This window comes from Varanus komodoensis, unplaced genomic scaffold (assembly GCF_004798865.1).
Source record: "Varanus komodoensis strain SLA01 unplaced genomic scaffold, ASM479886v1 scaffold8, whole genome shotgun sequence".
In the NCBI taxonomy this organism is placed as follows: domain Eukaryota; kingdom Metazoa; phylum Chordata; class Lepidosauria; order Squamata; family Varanidae; genus Varanus; species Varanus komodoensis.
Window position 1 is genome coordinate 8,828,882 of NW_025336481.1, and position 16,980 is coordinate 8,845,861.

The following is a 16,980-nucleotide window of genomic DNA, read 5'->3' on the forward strand; positions in this document are numbered from 1 at the left end:
TTGTTATGGTTTGCTTTGTTCTTTGGTTTTTTGTTTTCTGCAAGCCATCCAGAGACTTTTAGTAATGGGACAGCAGATAAAAACTTCAAATAATAAGTAAATACAGAAATAAACAAACGCTCCTCTCCTGCCATCTGGATGGCTGCATCAATGCCTAAGAAGGTTGCGAGTTGCACTGTGGGAGGTATATGAGCATGTACAGACTTCCTCTCAGCTCAGTTTGCTACAGAAGACCAGGCTGGCCAGAGGAGGAAGCCCACGAATGCTTGGAGGGAGGGATTCTGCTAGGAGTCATCCCATTCTGCCTCTGTGCCTTCCCTAGGGATGTACTGAAGCAAGAAAATCCATCTCATTGCAGCTTGATGGATGTTCTGCCTGCTTCCAATCTGACAACTGGAAGTGGGCCAAGTTCAGGCATTTTCACAGATTTCTGTCTAAAATGAATGGTGATTTGTGAATTTTAAAAGAAAAAACAAGCAAACGTGAATGACATGTGAGCAAATAAGCACCGGAAAACCACATGATTGAAGTGTGATTTGTGGAAAATTGGCCAGTCTGTGCAAATCGGCAGACTCAGTGCAAGTCATGCTAGTGTTGCAACAACGCTCTATGGAATCCATCCTGCTGGCATTTGGAGACTTCCTATTAGAAAGTGAGCTGAGCCAAGAGTAAATTTGAGGACCCTTGCGGAAGGAAGGCTGGGTGACCGGCAGCCTTCTTCCATGTCATAAGCAACAGCATAAAGCTTGCCGGACCAGAGCAAAAGAGGGACAGCTCTTGTGCCATGGCTGTGTGGAACTCAATTCCTGATAAGCATCATGTGGATGCTGAGTGTGTTCGCTAGGAACCTGCATTCACAGCTGCAGCGAAGCAGACTAGAGTCAGGAGAGTCAATCCCAGGGAATCTATTGGCTTCCCAGAGCCAATATGGATTCCTCCATGTCCCGAACCACACTAGAGCACATGGCTTTAAGGGGTCCTTTTTTGCACAAATTTCACTAGTGGTTAAAAAAAGAAGTGTGAATTGCAACCCATCTTAGAAGGGGAACTGCACAAGCTGGCTCCACTCACACTGCACCGATTCAGCACCGGTGCAGGCTACAGAACCAAAATCCAGGGGGTGTCTCATGCAAATCCATCAGATTTTTACTCCTTTTTACTCACACATTCTTAATCTCCCACCCATAAGAACATAAGACAAGCCACGCTGGATAAGCCCCGAGGTCTATCTCGCCCAGCTCTCCATTCACACAGTGGCAAACCAGCTGTCCACAGGATCCCTCCAGCAGGACGGGTACAGGACCTCCTCCTGCCCAAGCTCCTCAGCAACCAGTGAATGCAGGCATGCCACCTCTGGTCAAGGAGGGAACACATGGCCAGCAAGGCTAGTAGCCATTTGATAGCCTCCTCCCTCATCAATCTATCCAATCCCTCTTTAAAGTCATGTAGACAGGCGACCATCACCACTTGTAGGGATGGTGAATTCCACAGTTTAACTATATGCTGTATGAAAAAGTTACTTTGTTTTGTCTGTCCTAAACCTCCCACCAGCTTCATGGGATAAATGCTGGGTCTGAGTGTCTCCATACCATGCATTATTTTAAACACCTGTATTATGTCTCCCCTCACTCATCTTTTTACCCATTGTTCAAATGAACAATGCTATTTGTTTAAGGCAAAGGTAGGACAGATCGGTCAATCTCGGCCACAAACCAATTTGTTTTAAGACAGCTCTCTGTGTTTCTCAGTGATGGGATCAGCAATAGTGGATGGACCTGGCACCTTTCCCTACTGCTCCTGATTTTCCACTTTGGGTGCCCTTTAGGTCCTACACAAAACGCACTGGGGTCAACAACATGGCTGAGAAGGAGGGTCAGAGCCTGGTGCTCAACGAATGCCTTGAACACATCCCAGGCTCGTTTGTAACTCAAAGGGGTTCCTCAGCAGATCAGCCAATAAGAAAATGGTTCCCTGAAGGCAGAAAATCAGAAGGAAAAAGTTCCCCAATACAAAACAAACCCATTATTCTGAACAATCCAATACTGCCGGACAGTAAAATTCTGGACGACATCCAACCCCATTATAACTTTATCCCTGTAAGGCTTGAAGACAAGTGTGTTTTACAAACCTAGTATTCCTTCAGCATGCAATTGATAAAGATTAAAGATTAACATTTACAGATAAATGCCACTGTTTAATACTGTGGTGATGCCATAAAAAGTAACACTTTTCATTATAATAGCATTTTATGGTACATGAGAGCTAGAACACCCCACAGGTCTTTTCCATCTCAGTCTCTACCAGGGAAAGAAACACACACGCACAGACTGCTGCCTTTTCTTTCGTTATTTTAAAGCACACACCCAAACCTATTTTTTAAACTTTTTCTGTTGGTGCATCAGTGAGTCTGTATCATTTGTTATGTCCCTCCAAGGTGAGCTCTGTTGCACAGGGAGATAAGGCCCAAAGCAAAGCCAAGGTATAAAATCAAATTAGTGACTGCATATGCATTCTGTGCCCATTTTGACAATGCAGAATTTTAATGAGCAAAATCTGCAAAGACATTTGTACCGACAACAAACTGCTTAATTCATTTGGCAATTCCAAAAGCAAGCTGGAGTAATGACTTTATAATTTTTAATTATCACGGAAGAGCCATCGTCTGTGTGCTGCTTTTCTTTTTTTCTTTTCTTTTATGACTGTACATACTCTATTAAAAATTTAATATCCATATTTTCACCTTCGGCCAATAATATTTTCATTATTTCACAAATAAAAACAGTAATGCAAACAAATTGTTGGCAGGCATTCACAAATAATTTAAAAAGACCAGCTCCAGCTGTATTGCCTCTATTTCACAGTCAGATTTAGACTTTAACTCTTCTCCCTGAAACAGATGGACACAATCTTGCTGCCTGAACTTTAGACAGGACAAGCAGCCAACACAAAGGTTATGTTATAGCCCAAAACATAGCATAATCTCTAATCCCATTTAAAGGCCTAAATGGTTTGGGGCCAGGTTATCTGAGGAAATGGCTCCTTCCATATGTGCCTACCTGAACCCTGAGACACCAGGGGAGGTCCTTCTAAAAGAGCCCTCTCGAAAGCAAATGTGTGTGTGGGGGGGTGGCTTCTAGAGGAACGGTCTTCTCAGTTGTGGCACCCCTTCTGTGGAATCAGCTACCAAAAGAGGTCCACCTGGCACCCACTCTTTGTTCCTTTTGGTGCCAGGTAAAACCCTTTTTATTCTCTTGGCATTTTAATAGATTTTAGATTTTTATTCCCATTTTTTATATTTATACTGTTCCTCTAGAATGGATTGGGCTGGAGTGGCTATAATACTATAATATGGCAATGTAATATCATATTGATCTATTATTGCATTTTATAATGAGTGTTTTTTATTTATTATTGCATTTTGGTTTTGTAAACCAATCAGGGAGACTTCGAGCTGATGGGAGGTGTAAAATACAACAAGTAAGAAAATAAACTGAGATCTCTTCTAAAAATGGCAGACCCAAGCCCTGGATCTTATATGTCATGGGTGGACAAGCTGGACTGCAGCTCTTGAATTTCTCATCATTGGTAATGTTGTTTGGGCTGAGAGAACACGCAGTTCCCTATGGGGTGGGACAGACATTCCCTATCCCTGTCTTGTGCAACTAGGTCACTGAGTCACCAAACTTCTGGAACTGGATCCAGACTTAATCCTTCTTAAACCAGACCCACTGAAATACATCAAACCGAAGGGCTTCTGGGTACGACTGGACATCCACACCTCTCATTTTAGAAAGCAAACAACACAGAGGCATTTTGCCTCTCTTCTCCAACTCAACCACGTATTCACAGGTAAGAGCTTCTTCAGATACTCAGTGTTGAGAATATCTTGGTGTACTGAGGTACCAAGTGTAACAAGAGCCACAATCCATGCTTTCTTGATGAGTTCTCTGTCCTTAGCCCACATCACATAAGAAATACACATACCGCATCTCCAAGCAGAAGATCCTTCATTGGCAAACGCAGCTGAATTGTCACCACTTAGTCCAGAGCAATAGAAGGCGGCACTAGAATGTTCCGCACATGCTGCTTAGAGAAGAAGCAGGCAACCAACAGCCCTTAATTGCTTAGACCAGTAATCCACAGAGACTACTGGCAACATCTCAATTACTTTAATTAGCTCAGTTGCAGCACGTACAGTGAAACTGGAAACTGCCTCTTTCCCAGCAGGAAGCAAGTCACAGTGGGTCCTGGTGGAGCAAGTTCTCACGCAAGTCCTACAGCAGCTTGCAGGTGACAGGGACCTGGGGTTTCTTCATGGCAAACAATGAGATGGCAAGTGCTATGCATCGCACCAGCGTGAGCTCTTCATAAAAGGCTGATGACACCTAAGTGGTTCAATCGTATCAGGAAACTGGAGAAAAGCTGTTGGTAAACTAACACAACATACAGATGAGCCTTGGCTGCAGCATCGCTTAATTTGGAAGAAGCTCCCCAGTTGTGAACTGGTCTCTTCCTCCCTCTTTTCCAGTCCATCAGATGTAGAGAAGTCTTTAGAAGCCGAGTCCTTTTTTAGAACTGAACAGGTTACAAACAGTCTCAATCAAAAGAACATTCTCACTGAAGAGTTGAATTCAAAAGGAAACATCCTCTCTTTCCCTTTCTTTCAGATAAGATTCTGATGCATCCGCAGGGTGGCAACATGAGGGCTAGATAGTGGGAATTCTGGAGGCTGGGGAACTGGTCCACTGGTTTCACTGGTTTCCTGCTTACAGGGTCAAGGAATTCCCCCTTGATCTCCCCAGTTCTGCAATGTCTCCTTCCTTTTCTCAGGTGGGCTGGTTCTCATGCTTTATCTGATATTGTCACTAGGTAACCTTGAAAATGCAAAGCAGCTACCCTACTCTTTCCTTCTACCTCCACCACAGCATTGGACAAATCTGTCTGAGCAAATTGTAACATGCAGGAGCTGGGGAAACTCTTCACAGCCCTGCTGAATACAGCCCTACCATCAGTTAGAAGCAAATTCGTTCTGAAGTGTGGTGTAGTGGTGAAGAACACAGGACTGGAACTCAGGCGATCAGGGTTCTAGTCCCCACTCGACCATGGAGCCAACTCTGGGCCAATCTCAGTCCAACCTACTTCACAGAGTCACTGTTGGGAGGTATGATTGAGTATAGCAGGAGGAGGAGGATGTAAGCAGCTCTGAGTTTTCTATAAGGAAACAGTGGAATATGATTCTAATAAATAAGAAAGCAAGAAGCAAGTGAGCAAGATCTGGCCAGTGCAGCAGGCAAAATTCTTCTGAAAACTGGAAACAGGATACAATAGACTCATGAATAAACACATGCAAAAGTGACACATGCAAAAAAGACTGGAAACCAGTGGATCCACCAATTTGTCACATGGTATGGTGTATTGGTTAAGAGTGCAGGGCTGAAACTCAGGCAATCTGGGTTCTTGTCCCTGCTCAGCCCAACCTTCTTCACAGGGTTGTTGTTGTAGGAATAAAATTGAGAGCAGGATAAGGAGAATGATGCAAGTTGCTTTGAGTTCTTTAAAAGAGAGAGAGAGAAAGGTAGGACATACATCTAATAAATAAATAAATGTGGGAGGTCTGTTCTGATTGCCCACACTTGCTGGTATGTTCAGGCAAGGTATACCAAATAATACACAGCATGGGGAAAGTGTATATGGAGTATTTCTCCCATTCCCCAAGGAGTTGAACCCAGGGCTGTTCCATGAAGATGAATCACAAAACATTCAGGGCAAATAACAGCTTCATAGCTAGGTAAGGATTGGCTCCCATTTCTCTCCCATCTTCGTCAATCCACTACACTATTTCAGGGGTGTCTATGCCACCTTCATTGTAATTTTGTCTGCCTTCTCTCATCTTTGGGTTTCTCTCTCCCCTGATTAAATCAGCAGTTTGTAACAGCTGAGTGCTCGGATCGTGCCTCCGCCCCCCTCCAAGGCCTTATTGGGAAAGATGTAACAATTAACCTTGATTTATTAACTTAAGAAAACCTTAGATTGTCAAGTTCTCAGATTATTTTGCTCTTGCTAAGCCTCCTCCACCATGTCTACTAGAGACAGACGCCCACACAACTTGGTTTCAAGTGGAGTCAAGTACAACAGGCAAATCTTTTCCTCTTCATTAGAGCCTGACACCAGACTCAAAAGTTAAAGACACCCCATCTAGAAAGGCTGCAATGCATGACATTTTACGAAGGCAACCCCCACAGGGAAAACAAACGGTGTGAAACATGGCTAACTTGGGTTTAGAAATGTAAGTGATAAAAAAACCATATAAGTAAGTCAAGGTTACAGTCCAGCGCCGGTCCAAATGGTGCTGAACATCTCCTGCTAAGTTATACCAAACCTAACTCTTGGCTGTCAAGCTGCAAGCTTGCATGAGATTCAAGCTGGGTGAGGAGATCTCGGTTTTATTCCCTGGCTGATGGAAACCTGCACGGCTGAAAATATACAAAACTTGATACAACTCGAATTGGCAGTGAAGGAAACTTTCTAGAATCAAACCATGAAGCAAAAACATCCAGCCTAAAGTAACTAAGCACTCTGCCCATGAATGATAAGGCAGAGAATAGGTTCCTATATCCCAGGAGCTACTGTCCTGCCGCCTCCTGTATAATTTCAGAAGCCCTCAGCCCATGTCAGTTGAGACACCCTGCTCTGCATCAACAGCTGCTGTTAGGAGGTTCAGGAGAACTTGCTCCATGATGGCCCTGCCACAGCCGATGAGTTGTTCAAGACCAGTGCGGCAACAGAGTGCTTGCAGCCGTGAGCAGCCCCCTGCCCACAGGTGGTTTTACTTGTTTTATTTATTCAATTCATTTTTATGTTGCCCAACAGCCAAGGCTCTCCGGGCGGTAGCAAAAGCTGAAGTAAAACTTTAAAAGTTAGAAATTTGCACAGCACAAATTCATCTAAATGAACAAAACCATAATTGCAACTGCAATTATTCAGCAAAGAAGCATAGCAGTGGTACAGAATAAAATGCAACATATAAAAATAAAGTTTAAAAGTTATATTGTTAGATGCTGGAAAAATTAAAAGGTCTTTACCTGGCACCAAAAGAGTACCAAGAGGGCACCAGGAGTACATATTTGGGATCGAACTGGCATGAGAAGAGCAAGAAGCCCCATCTATCTCAATATCCGTTGATATATTTGAAAACCAGAGGAAAGATAAAATGGAAAGACTAGGCTTCCAGGGATTCTGCTGGGCTTCTGGGTGATATAACAGGAAGTGTGGAAAGCAGGTAATGGATGAAAAGCAGAGAACAATGTGGCAAGAATTGCAGATGAATCCCCAGTCCAGCAAAGAAGAAGGGCTTGCAGTTGAGTTCCAGTACCATGCACCCTGTAAAATAAAACTTCTTGAATACTAGATTGCTTGAGTACTAAAACTTTTTCTGAATACTAGAACTTTCTGCTGCGCCACAGAGCATTTGCCTACTCTGGGGTCATGTGGAAAGAAGCATGCAAAATGGAGGACATTTCAGGCTGAAGCAGGGATTGAACTGGACAAAACAAAACTCTAAGCCTGTATGGTGAATAACGAGAGGCCCAGTCCTTTTTTTCCTAACTTCATAAAATCCTTTGGCGTACTGCAAAGAATTTGTAACTAAAAGGGCGCAAGAAGGACCCATTGTGTTAGCTACAGTCATTGCTTGAAAGATCTCTAGTCTCAATGACAGGCAAATGTATTTTTATCCAAAAGAAAAAAAGGTCATTCATTGAACTTCCTCTCATCAGTGGAACCTTTCCATTCACCAAGGAACATTCTAACCCACCCCACGGCGTCCCTTTGCTTCTGTGTGCTGAACTTTCTCTTCCGCGGGTTTTCAAAAAGGCTACACCCACTGCCCCTGCCAGGAGTATAAGATTTCAGGTCAGGTACATGAAACGTTGGGAAGGATTAAGTAATATGAGAAGGGAAATATTACAAAAGCAGCAATGGCAAAAAAGCTTGCCTCCCTGTTGAAAATCAGAAACAAGTGGCAAGCTTGGAGGAAAGATCATGACTCAGGATAGCTTTGATGAATGACAAAATGTGTTAAATCTGATGCAATCAGTGCAGTGTAGCTTGTGTATTATTCTTTCTTGGAAGCAGAAGACCTGAGAATATTATGGTATGCAACGGTATAAAGACACTGCTTTCCATCACCAAAGAATCCTACACATTTCAAACGTAGTTAACACTTGCCATCTGTTAAGCCTGCAACAATTTTAGAATGCCTATCTTTTCTCTTTGGTACCATTTCTAAGAATGAGCTCGTATCACAGAAGGGGCACAGGAAGGGAAACCGCTCTTTAATAGAACTTTCTTTTAATAAGGCACTTCAGGCTGTGGCATTCTCTGGGAGATTCATAGCAATAGTGAATGGATTTATATACTGCATTTCTCAAAAATGCATTCTGCTCAGAGCGATTCACAGAAAATAGACAATTAAACAGAGTGGACTAGCCATAAGATATAATAAACTAATAATACATGCCAGGGACAAGCAGTGCCTTGGTCGGTGAGTAGAAGGGGAAACAGGCAAAATACTGCAGCGAGACTTGTTTTTCCCTCTTCCTTCCCTGTGGCCATTTCCATGGCCAGCACTGGAACCTGCCTCCATGTAACTGGCCTTAAAGTCTTAGGCATCTTCCACTGGCAGTGTGCCACCTGGCTACCAGATATGGGATGAGTAACCCAACAAACATAGAAAGGGCCGTATTCCAAATTAACACCTTTCAAAAAATGTCACTATGAAAAGGTTTGCAAATATGAATGGACATGCACACAACACTGAACAATCCGGTGATAAATGCAAACAGATAAATACATCCATAAGGATGCATGAAAAGCCATGCTAGATCAGACTGAGGGTCCATCTGCTGAGCATTCTGTTTACTCATAGTGCAACAACACCCTGCCACCCATGTTCCCCAGCAACTGGTGTGCACAGGCATACTGTCTTTGATTCCTGAGGCTCCATGGAGCCATCAGCAGTAGTAGCCAGTGGTAACCCTTCCTGGAGAATGACTGCCTGGCGACAGTGACACACGCACTGGTAACTTCCTGATTAGATTTCTGTAACACTCTCTACGTGGGGCTACCCTTGAAGATGGTCCGGATACTTCAGTTGGTGCAGAATAGAGCTGCCAGGCTGCTGACGGGGACTGGGCATTGTTCTCATATAACCCCAGTTCTCCGTCAGCGCCACTGGCTTCCGACTGAAGTCCGGGCCCAATTCAAGGTGTTGGTTATGACCTATAAAGCCCTCAATAGCTTGGGCCCTGGGTATCTAAAGGAACGCTTGCGCCCATATATGCCCTCCCGCCCCTTGAGATCAGCAACGGATGCCCTTCTCCGGGAACCCTCCATGAAAGGTATTGGGAGGGGGAGTACCCGGAGGAGGGCTTTCTCTGTGGTGGCGCCCCATCTATGGAATGCGCTCCCCAGAGAGGTCTGCCTGGCGCCATCGTTATTTGTTTTTCGGTGCCAGGCTAAGACCTTTTTATTTAAAACTTATTTTAATTGTTAAATTATTGAATTAATTAGGATTTTAAAATTAGCCGAGAATGCACCAGGGGTTTTTTAATGTTTTTTTCCTTTTAAATTATTATATTATTATTATTTATGTATGTTTTTATGTATTTTTGTGAGCCGCCCCGAGGCTTTGTTGTGATGGGGGTGGCATAGAAATGTTTTAAATAAATAAATAAATAAAACCTCATCCCCTATACATTTATCTAATTCCCTCTTAAAGCTGTCCAAAGGGGTGCCCATCACAACATTATGCAGGGATATGGCATACGCGAAGTAGTCCACCTTTAATCTGCCCTGCATCTCTCGCCAATCAATATCATGGGATGACTCTGGGTTCTACAAATTTGAGAGAGGAAGAAAATGCCAGCTTATTCCTTTCTCCATAATGCATACTTTGTATATGTTCCCAAATATTCCTTTACTGAGCCCTTTCTAATCTAATCCATTCCAAATGTTACAACCATTCCTCCAGTTCCTTGATCACTTTAGTTACCTTTTTTCCCCTTTTCCAACTCTACAATATCCTTTTATTTGGGGTGGGGTACAGAGATCAGAAGAGTGACTGTCGAGAACTGGGTTCTTCCTTCGTGCTTTTGAAGCCACAGACCAAAGACTGCAAAGAGATCTTTACTGACAAAAGCATACAAATAAATGCATCTCTGAGCATGCACAGAGCAGTTTGCTGAACCCAACATAGTAAACACCTCCAGGAACCCTCCTTATGAGCATGGCTGGCCCCCATCCCTTTGGGAGGGGCATTCTAGAGCGAGCACGCCTCCGTCTCCCCACATGCCAGTCCTCTGATTGGTCCACCCTCTGCTGGCAATGCGCCATGGGGGCAAGAGCCAGGGCGGCCTGGTCTGCGTCTCAGAAACTCCCTTGCTCAGGGTCCCCTCCCACCAGCTGTGCATCTCGGTTATTCCCAGAGGTTGCCTGTCTACCCGGGAGTCTGGCCTTGAGATAAGCGCCTCTGCTTCCCCCCTTTCAGCGTCCCAGCCTGGCCCACACTCCCAGCCCCGCTCATGTTCCCCACCTCCTTTCCTTCTGATTCTGACTCATTTGGAGACCAGCCAGCAGCCCTGGAGAATGCGCGTCCAAAGCAGCCCTCTTTCTCACTCCCAACAATGATCACACCATAGATTTGCATAAAGGCAGTATGATATTGACATTTTTATTTCTGTTTCATTTTCTAATTACACTGAACATGGAGTTAATCTATTTCACAGCCATACATTAAGTCAATGTTTTCATTGAACACAACCCCACCGTGTCTCCCTTGTTCCTTCACTGATAGCTCAGATTCCATCAGTGTATAAGTGAAGTTGGAATTCTTTTTTTGTCCCAATATGCACCATTTTATACTTGCCTATATTAAACCAGCTTTGCCATTTGATGAGTTAAATGTTTCCTGAATTTAAACATCTTCCCTTTCTTTCTCTAAGCTACTGTTGAACTTTGTAGCTTCCCAAGGAAGCCTTCCTGACCTCTCAATTCTAACTAAATGCATTATCTGTAAACTGTTAACCTTTCGCTGGAACTCCCTGGTCCACTCACACAGTGAATCCCATAATTTCCTACAACTAAACCAAATTTCCTACATCTAAAACAAATGCCAAAATCTGAGGACTGTTTCATTGATCCACAATATGCTACACTATAATCAACTAACCATCTATTCAAAATGTATCAACAGTATAAGGTGAGAATAAAACACATTAATGGGTCAATTTGCAGACAAGCGTCAGAAAACTATTGACTATGAACCAGAGCATCAACTTACCAATTGCACAGGAAAGAACACACTGCACAGTTATTGTAGCCTTGCCTGGCTTTATTTTATGAGTTATGAAAAGAAGGATAATAAAAAAAGATAAATGAAGGATCCAGGCTTCCTCTGCACAAGCAAGACTCACTGCTAGAGTGAAGCAATTGGAAGCAGTGGACATGCTGTTTGCAGAAGGAGCTCCACTGACTGGTATTAGAAACATAGAAACATAGAAACTGTGTTTCTATGGCCTGACCCCCCGGCTCCAGCCAGCTCTGTTCTGGAAATGACCATTGCTCCCATGCACAAGCAGATCAAGACAAACCAGTTTTTATTATAGTAAAAATGGCAAGAGAAAAGAAAAGTATTGCAGAAGGCAACAACAAAACACACTAGCAACACTAGGAGACTATCTATTAGGGAAATACGGCTTAAAGAAAAGGAGTTGATTCAAAAATGAGTGCATCTCCTTCTGTCCCAAGCAGAAGTTGGCTCCATCTGATGTTTCTCGATTGGCCACCCATTTAACCTGGAGCCATACAGTTGGACTAATGACATTATGTCTGCTCCATCCAGCTCCACCTGTTCAACAGTGTTTCCCAGAGAACCACAGGTGGGCTGGTTCTCACCTTGGCTTATCTCTGGGTCAGTTGGTCTTGGTATTTCAGCTACAAATTCCAGTCCTGGGTCTTCTTCCAGTTCTGATTTAGCACTGGCGGCAACCACTTTGCAGGGCTGTATTTTCAGAGAAGCAGGCCTAGTCCCTATAGTTTCTGGGGTTCTTGCAGAAAGCGCTACCTTCAAACTGCACTAGCTTTGGATCCTGCTGATTCACTAGAGAGAAAAACAACAACCCGGCACACTGGATATAAGCCAGCCACCACTTCCTTCTTCCCAAAGAGACAAGGGCTCCAAGCCTAAAAGCTGGGCTGTGGATCACTCATGCGTGCACATCATTTGATCCCATAAAATAACATGGAGCCTGACATAATCACATAAGCAGCTCCTGTTGAAAATATAGTGTTTGAGAATCTGCCAGGTGGCAGAAAGACTTCCTCTGTGGTGCCTCAGTGTTGACTTCAAAGACAGAGCGTGTGTCGGAAAAGTAATGGCTCCCAGGTGCCTCAACAATGCGATCCCACAATGGATGCATTAATTCTGTCTCAGAATGCACTACTCTCTAGAGAAAGTGGGGCGATGTGTACTAACCATCACCGGGACATTAATCTGTGGACATCTAGGATTATTGCAAGGTTTTTGCTGAGAATATATGAACAGTGAGGTTTAACTACACAACAGGAGCAAAACCAGAGAGACTGGATAAATGAAAGAAAAAAAAATAAAGAGTGAAACAGCAAACAGTGAGTGTTAGAAGAGATGAGAGGGAAACCCCACCCATCATCTCTCTGGTTTTTGAACTTTCGGCAGAAACTGCAAATAGGCTCTTCCAATTGTTCTCTTCCAAATGGAAATATAGAAGCTCACATTAAATAACTGTAAATGGTGGGGTGGGTGGAGGGGGAGATTATGAAGGGAAACTGCAGCCTTCTATGGCAGTAGCAGAGCTCTTGCTTTACTTGCAGAAGGCCCCAAGTTCCATTTCTGACATCTCCAGCCGAAATTACCTGGTTGCAGGGAATGGGGAAAGCATCTGAGACCCTATATGAGCTGACTGGGCCTCCCCAGTCTGCAACCCTGCAGGTGTGCAGGACTCTACCTCTCCTTCCTTACCTTTGATCCTCAACCATTTGCCTTCTGCAAAATAGCTTATATTACTCAGGAGTCTGGACAAGTCAAAACAACTCACTTTAGATGTGTGGATGGGAGAAATACAACCACCTGAGTGAAAGGCAACACAGAGATGACTGACTATAAGTTGGTACACAGATGCAGATTATCAAGAACAAGAGTAAACATCCTTTCAGTTGTAGGGTTTCCGGATTTGATGGACCTCACCCTGGGGCACTCCTAACCAGAAAGCTGAAGGACAAAACTGACAAAATGAGGATTTTATAGAATTCTCTGTTACTTCAGAGGCATGCGGTAAGTAGCAGGCTAATGCCAGCTCTGGAGTGATAAGGGCATTGAAGCTGCCTGCCAGAAGTGACCCAGAGTGGGAAAGAAGAGGGAGAGAGAAGACTCTGGTATCTCAATTAACTTCAGCATAATGGTGTGCTATAGTTGCTATGCCCCATCAAATTATCTCTTGACTTAAGGCAAACCCTATGAAAGAATGCCCTCCAGAATCCTCTGCCCTTGAGAGCCCTTCACAGCACTTGTAAAGTGAAGGCCATGGCTTCCTCCATCTCATAGCTGGATCCATCTCCCCTTCTTCTGATTTCAACTGTCCCTACCAACATGTTCTTCTCCAGTGAGTCTTGCCTTCTCATGATGTGCCCAGAGGACACCTTCTTCTTCCAGGGATGAGGGAAGAAGTTCACAGCTGCTTACACCTGCTGACCACATGCCTTCTCTGCCATATAGGTTTCTCACTGCAATTTCACGTCTCACATATCTTTTGCTTTGAGGGCTGTGTTCAAGGCCTGTGTTGGACACTGTGAACCATTTATGTGACTTCCACACCACAACACCTTTCAGGTCAGGGTCCCATCGCATGCGTGATGAAGCAGAAAGCTGTAAAGGTCAGTTCGCATTGTGGAGCTTAGACCAGTATGTCCAACTTTGGGTTCTTAGGTGGTTTGCGTTCTAAGAAATAGGAGCTTTCCAACTGGCCATACCCCCACAGCAAACATTTAGGGTCGTAAGAGCAAGCCCTCATGTGGCAGCATCCTCTCAAAATTCCCATGGTGCCCAATGGCCCATAAATCCCAGGAACCCCTGCTGTAAACAGGTCAATAAATACATAAGAAAATATAATTAGTCACTGAGTAGACTTCAGTTCTTTCTTGCAAACCACAAGGCAACCATTGCCTATATAAGACTATTGAAAATATGTAATCTAACCTAAATTTGAATGCCACAAGTAGCAAAAAGAGCAGAAGCATGCAGTAACAACTGATCCTTTAATTAGCTCCCTGAGACAATGTTGTCTGAACTTGCAGTTCCAGTTATAAGCTTGAAGAAGTCAAATAAATCTTGCACCAGAGAGAATTCCAGAGCCTTGGCTTTATCTCCAACAGGGTCCTATCTTATGTAGACACTTGTTGTACATGAAGTGGCAGAGGTACCGGAAGCATAGCCTCCATGACTAAACAAAGTAAGGAGATGGGAATAATTGGGATGGGATTTTAAAGATATCTTTAAGCTGTCTTAGGGCCTAGGACTGTTATGGGTCAAAACCAATACTTGGATTTGAACCTGAAAACTAACTTGGGGACTGAGAATGGATGAGGCAGTCAGCAGCCCTTTCCAATTTTTATAAATGTATCTCCTTGTGGAGCTTGACACAGGATCTCAAGGCCAGATGTTTAGACCTAGCCTAGTGGATGACTCAGTCATTAGAGCCACCTTCGGGACACCAGCTACTCTACAATAATGGTGAAGAAATTGGTAGAAAATAGGAAGGTCCTTGATTCATCAGGACTGCTAAGAATCCTAAAAACCAGGTCTTCCTCCCTGTTCTGGCCAACAGAGAAACTGTTTCTGCATGCTGTTCCAGCCTAACCAAATACAGTTTTCTTTTTGAGTACAAGCCAAAGCTCCCGGCTTGAGTCAGGGCTGTGGGCTCGAAAACATGCCTGCTTTCAGTCTTGGTTCAGCCTGCCTCATCCATGGCTGACAGGAATCAACCAGAAAGATGACTTAAGCTTTGCATCTTTTCTCAATCTCACCTGTTGGTTATGGATATTTTCAAACTATTTGATATGCAGTAGAAAATTAATGCTTAGAGCACTGCATGCCATGCCCTGTTCACTTTCAGAAAATGTGACATTGAATTCCTCATATGACAACTTGAAATGTTCAATATTTCACAAAAGCTTCACAGAGGAGATAACAACTATCTGCAATACAGCTCCCATTCTTAAGAGTATCAGAGTCAGAAGTGGTTTGTTTGTTTTTAATAGTGAGTATATAAAAATGCTACAGGCGTTCAAGAAAAACAACAACTGTTTCAAGGATAGGAGGAAAGGGAAGCATAACCAGGTTGGAAAAAATCAAGACTATGTTTTAAAGGGGAGTATTGATTGCTTACAGCCAACCATCCAAGGTTTGGTGGTTACTAACTTCATAACTCCTTCCATCAGACCATAAATGGAAACAAATGCCACAATAATCTAAGAAATATTGTGGTATATCTCCCCTACCCCAATTCCTTTAGCAATAGAATCCTACAGGTGCTGTGTTTCTTCAGTACTGAGGACCATCCCATAATAAGGCACAGCCATTACAAGAACACATCTCAGCCGGTAGATGCTCTTTTGAGAACAGAAAGGAAAAGCAGCGAGGATGCATTGGTACTTCACCATGGAGATTTAATAATGCTCAGCTGTCATCCCCTCCTGCCTGGCCATTAAAAATTGGATGCAGAACCATTTAATAGTTTCCTCTGCAAACATGAACCATGTTGTGTCAAACTCATTTTGAACAGAATAGTAAAAGCAGCAACAAATGTGCATTCAAGCTGTTGCCTGCAAGAAGCCCAGCAGATTTTTTAAAAAGGTATTAGCTTTCCTTCTACAGGTGAGGAAAAATCTAGTCAGGTGAATCTCATGGCTTGGAGAGTTCAGCAATGGAGCCATCAGCACAGAAATGTTAATGTTCTGAGTAGGCAGAGGTTAGAGGATTAGCCCAATGGAAGAACAGAAGCTCTAGTTTAAAAGGATAACAGCAGGATTCAGACATCTACCTGACCCCTAGAAAGCCAGTTGGACAAACTGAACTTGAAGGACCGGTCCTATGAGTAAGTGCGAAACATCTCAGAGAGAGGGAGGGAGGGAGGGAGGGAGGGAGGGCAGGCCTTGCCAGTCACAGGTGGTTCATATGGTAGGTGGTACTCCTTCAGAGAGGCTGCGCTCTAAAAGCTACTTCTGCTGGTCTGTTTGCTCACCATGGCTGAGCCATGGCCAGCAGCCTTCTGGATCAAGTAAAATTTGAGAACTATTTTTGCGAGCAGCATCCAGTTATCATAGAATCAAATGGTGACATTTCTCCATTTCCCCCAACTCTTGCATAGCAGCAAAAATGTCCCCTCTTACAAGGGAGAGTGGAATACAACACAAGTTTACAACCCATTTTACTTAGAATCCCAGATATATCATTTGTTAATCTATTTTTAGAGTCCTCATAAGAGTACTCATGAAGGTAGCCCAACATTCTCCGGTACACAAATCTTCACACCATTCCTGTGAAGCTCATGAGTTCTTTGTCCATCTCACAGCTAAGGAATGTACAAATTGCACAGAGGTGAGTGAATGGCTAAGCCATTAGGACCAGAAATGTATGAGGTCTATAAAAGATCTTTGTGCTATAAGGCACAAAGGTTCTTTCAACTCCCCTTTCGATAAAAGGAAGGTTCCAACTATTTGTTACAAAAAATAGAGTTGGCAATAGACTTATAGAAATGATTTCCTTACCTTAAGAAGTGGGGGGGGGGGCTGGATTTTTTTCATGAGGATCAGAATATGAAGTCACAGGAATAAAGTGCAAGTAGTGCATTATGAAGTGCCAGTTTCTTCTGGGGAGATGCAAGGATATAG

General features: G+C 43.5%; 1 protein-coding gene across 1 annotated transcript in view; it reads right to left on the minus strand.

Moving 5' to 3' along the window:
- Positions 1 to 16,980, minus strand: part of CDH4 (cadherin 4) — an 859,900-nt gene that overhangs the window by 581,560 nt on the left and 261,360 nt on the right. The window lies entirely within an intron of this gene.